Genomic DNA, 5,320 nt, shown 5'->3' with positions numbered 1-5,320 from the left:
TTTTTTCTCCACAGATGCTGCCAGACCTGCTGAGCTTTTCCAGCAACTTCTGTTAATGTTCTGGGGACTTTGGTTTGAATCCTGCCACGGCAGATGGTGAAATTTGAACTCAATGATAAAAAAAATCTGGAATTAAGATTGTCAATTGTCAGGAAAATTCCACCATCTCATCTGGTTCACTAATGTCCTTTAGGGAAGGAAACTGCCTTTCTTACCTGGTCTGGCCTACGTGTGACTCCAGACCCAAAGCAATGTGGTTGACTCTTAACGAGATGGCAATAAATGCTGGCCTCGCCCTCATTCCGCAAATAAATAAAAAAAAGGCAGTTAGTCTGTCCTTCCCGATACACAGTTCCTTTTCCTCAGAAGAGAGAGGACACAATACCCTGGATCTTCCAGACAGGCCAAGAAGTGGAAACATTTATCCCGGATCAAGCCTAAAGGTGCATTGTTATCATTTTACACTACAGGAGCCAGGGTTTCCTTTCCTGACCGCAGCACAAAGCGGTTAAAAGGAACTCGGAAGGTGAATGGCAAGCCACAAATAGACTGAACCCAAGCCTTCTTTGAGGTCACTGCAGAAAAGCAAACCCCTGACATCTATATTTAATGTTCTATGAGCTACTGTGTTTATGTGCCTACAGGTCTAGACAGATTTTGTTAAGGCTTTCTTCATTCAACTTTTAGTTCTCACAAGCCACCACCTAACAAATGTTGCGCACACCCCCAACTTACCACTTTGGTTCTGTCCACTGCTCCTCCTCCCTGGCTCTATCCATCTAAAAATCTGTCCCAGCCTTGCTCATAACCAACGATATTACCCCTCTTTTCTGCAACTCTGACTTGGATGTAGAAAAACCTCTCCTAAACAGATCCACCTCCTCAGTTCTGCTGACTATGGAGAAGAACAGAAGCTGCCATGGATGTAGAGTCGAGCTGGTGAGTAGGATCAAAAGAAAGGTGGGGGAGGCGTAAGTAGAGCTAGGGGCATAGGATGGGACCCCGAGATCCCTTTGCTCCTCCACACTGCCAAGAATCTTTCATAGGCTTTGATACCCCTGTTGTAACCCACTGTTCCCTGAGAAGATTCCAGCTGTACATTCTCTGAACAGGTTGATTATAATAACATTTGTAAACTTATGCTTGCTTATGGTGATTCCTAAATAAATTAGGTAAATGGCTTGTTAAGCACAGGGCAAACAGCCCAAGTTTACATGCTGGCAGATGACACCAAGATCAAGACCAGAGTGGTCACTGAATTAGAACTTAGAACATAGAACAGTACAGCACAGTACAGGCCCTTCGGCCCACGATGTTGTGCCGAACTTTTATTCTAATCCTAAAGGTCTATCTAACCTCCACCCCTACCTTATACTCTCAACCATATGCCTATCTAATAGCCGCTTAAATGCCCCTAATGAGGCGACTCCACTACCCGCTTCGGCAATGCATTCCACACCCCGACCACTCTGAGTAAAGAACCTACCTCTGACATCTCCCCTATATCTACCTCCATTCACTTTAAAACTATGCCCCCTCATAATAGCTACCTCCACCCTAGGAAAAAGTCTCTGGCTGTCCACCCTATCTATACCTCTGATCATTTTGTACACCTCTATCAAGTCACCTCTCATCCTTCATCGTTCTAAAGAGAAAAGCCCTAGCTCTCTCAACGTTTCCACGTAAGACCTTCCCTCCATTCCAGGCAACATCCTGGTAAATCTCCTCTGCACCTTTTCCAATGCTTCCACATCTTTCCTGTAATGAGGCAACCAGAACTGGACACAATACTCCAGATGTGGCCGAACCAGGCTTTTGTATAGCTGCAGCATAATTTCACAGCTCTTGAAATCAATCCCTCTATGAAAGCTAATACACCATACACCTTCTTAACAACTCTATCCACTTGGGTGGCTGCTTTCAGGGAACTGTGGACATGAACCCCGAGATCCCTTTGCTCCTCCACACTGCCAAGAATCTTTCTGTTAGCCCTGTATTCTGCTTTCAAGTTTTTCCTTCCAAAATGAAGCACCTCACACTTTTCAGGGTTAAACTCCATCTGCCACTTCTCAGCTCAGCTCTGCATCCTATCAATGTCCCATTGTAACCTAGAACAGCCCTCTGCACTGTCCACAACGCGACCCACTTTCGTATTGTCCGCAAACTTACTAATCCACCCTTCCACTCCTACATCCAAATCATTTACAAAAATCACAAATAGAAGAGGACCCAGAACAGATCCTTGTGGTACACCACTCGTAACTGAGCACCATGTTGAATATTTTCCATCCACCACCACCTTTTGTCTTCTAAGGGTCAGCCAATTCTGAATCCAATCTGCCACATTTCCCCCAATCCCATGCCTCCTTACCTTCTGCATGAGCCTACCATGGGGAACCTTATCAAACGCCTTACTTAAATCCATGTATACCACATCCACTGCTCTACCTTCATCCACGTGTTTGGTCACCTCTTCAAAGAATTCAATAAGGTTTGTGAGGCATGATCTACTGGTCCTTGCTTCAGTGTAAGTGCGCTCTCTGGAACTTGTGGTGATATTCCAGTGAAAATCTCAAAATTCTCTGCTATTGAAACCAGAAGACCTAAGCCACCAGTACTATATTACAACCCGTACAAAAAGAAATTCCAATGAAAGCAGTGAGGAGGCTGTATTGATTTATGAAAGTAGCTTTACCAATGTAAATAATTAAACTTAAATCATTCATCTTTCACATATTCGTAAAGTCTGATACAGGTAGAATTCAAAATAGGTTGCCATTTCAGTCTGGACAAAACAAAACCTTCCACAGCAGATCTACAAACAAAGAGGGTTATCAAATGAGTTAATTTGCCCATCTTTATTTTGGAATAGCAGATTCAATTGTGTACAGGCAACAGGGCACCGAGAAAGTCGCTTAGTCACGCACAAGCCAATTTTTCATCAAACAAGTTACAATTATTTCACTAATAATCTCACAGATCTGGAGCTCAAATATCGGGAGAGGAGAATAAATTTTAAAAAAAGGTTTTCTGCTGAAAAATAAATCCTGACACGTATTCAGACACTGTATTGCGAATTCGAAGACTAGCAAGGTTCATGAGGTCATATTAAGTACAAGTACCAATGTTTTTCACGCTGGAGACAAAAATGTAGGTAAAACACCTATATGTGAAAATTACATGTCACGCCAGGTAACTGTGTTACAAAGGAATAGGTTAATTGAAAGAAAGTAGCTGCTTAAGAAAACAATATCAGAACAACACACAGAGCGCAATGTCCCAGGGATTGGATGCAAGGGCTCTTACTGTTCCTAATTTAAATAGATGATCTAGATTTAGAAACACAAAGCAAGTTGATCAAATGTGCAAATGATAAACTGGAAAGACAGTCGACTCTAGCAAAGCAAGGAACCCTGGCAATATTCCAAAGCAGACTAGGCTATGGTTGATGAAATCCAAACAGGTGAATAGAATGTTTTACATACTTTGGCTAAAAATTGAGCAGGCGATATAGAAATAAAGTCGCCATAGTCCCAAAGGACCATAGGGCTGCTCTTTCATTAGAGAGATGACTGGTGGTGAGAGTCGCCATGCCTTAGACGAGGGATAAGGTTGAGAAGGCAGGATCTCCATGGTAACCGCAGCTGGTACTGGAATTCCTACACCCTGCATTGCAAACCAGCAGTTAAACCAACTGAGCTGACTATAACACTGGAAGGAATTGATAGGGATTTGAAACTGATAACAGACTTCATACCAATCATGTTCAGTCATTGCATAATCACAAATAAAGCAAAAATAAAGGTTGCGTTATACTGTTGAATGAATAATTTAGCAAAAGGTAATGATGCAAAAGCTTTATAGATTAGAGGTCAGGCCATTTCTTGAATATAGAGATCCATTCAGATCACCGGGGTATCAGGGAAACTCAAAGCCCTTAAAGCAATCCAGAAGGGAATGAAACTGCCTTCCCCATTGATCAGTCCATGAATCTAGGGAAAGTTAATAGAACAGGGAAGCTTGACCATTGAAAAAATACACAGAATGGATTTTATAACCGTACACATGACAATAAGTGAAATTTAAAAAAAAATTAACCTGAAGCGCTACTTCAACACAAAAGAACATAGATACAAGCTCTTCTTTGAGCTCATTCAATAATTTATTTGGCAGCATTTATCCTGGTAAGACAGTCTGACAATTGGTATCTGGCATTAATCCAATTTATTTTAGAAATCTCTTTGCTTTTCAACATTTCTTTCACATGAGCAAGGTCATGTCTCAACATTTTCTCTGCAACACCCTTTGACAAATGAACACTGCCAGAAGGAGAACACAATATTCTATGGACAAATTTTATTCAGATTGTTCATTGTATAAGATTTCCTCCACAATATTGGATAATTCAACCCCAAATCAATTGCTTTCACAAGTGCCAATGTTTCAGTAGTTAAAGTGCTTTAAATATTCTTTTAATTTTCTTGGATTTCAAGACCAATGGATAATATTACTCTTTCCCAGCAAGGATGTGATGAGACCAGTCATACCAAAAATCCATTTTGAAGACTGACACGGATAGCTTCACTAAAAATTAGTAACTTCAGATCTTTTGGATTACAAGGCTGGAAACTTGAGTGCACATTTCTCTGAATTTGATTTCTTCAGTGTTTTAACAGCACTCAGGTTCTCCTCAACCATAAAACATGTTAAAACACTGTACACACAGTTCCAATGGGACATAACTGGCATCGGTTCCGGCCTAAGGACACAACCAGATCAAGTGACCAATCAAACTTCTTAATTAGTTGCATTCTGCCTTGGATTGGTTGGGGGCTGAAGGTAGAATAAGTTGCATTTGAGGATGGATGAGGCTCCACTCCACCTAGTATTACCAACATGCATAATAAATGAATGACATGAGTTGATGTCATAAGATCTTCAAGACTGCATTTAGCCAAATATCCGATGCCCTAAGCAGCTGAAGTCAAGTATTAAAATATTGGGCAACAAGATGACTGAACTCTTCTGATGTTGTACATTTAGTGAAATGGTCAGGATTGAATACGAATCAACACAGCTCTCGCCTTTATCACCAGATGATCCACGCTCAATATCACTGTAACACTACATTTTGACAATAAAAAAAAATCAACAATTGACAAAACCTTACAGTAAAGAAAGACTCACACATACCTTACAGCCCTCGCAGGCATGTACACCATAATGAAAGCCAGAGGCCTTGTCCCCACACACTCGACACTCTATGCTGAGCCCAGAGGTGGAAGCTTCATCTTGGCTTAATGGTGTAACAGGAAAAATG

The sequence above is a fragment of the Rhincodon typus genome, unplaced genomic scaffold, assembly GCF_021869965.1.
Source record: "Rhincodon typus isolate 14 unplaced genomic scaffold, sRhiTyp1.1 hic_rhity00000606, whole genome shotgun sequence".
NCBI classification, from domain to species: Eukaryota; Metazoa; Chordata; class Chondrichthyes; order Orectolobiformes; family Rhincodontidae; genus Rhincodon; species Rhincodon typus.
The sequence above is the reverse complement of the archived record's forward strand: the minus strand, read 5'-3'. Positions refer to the sequence as shown.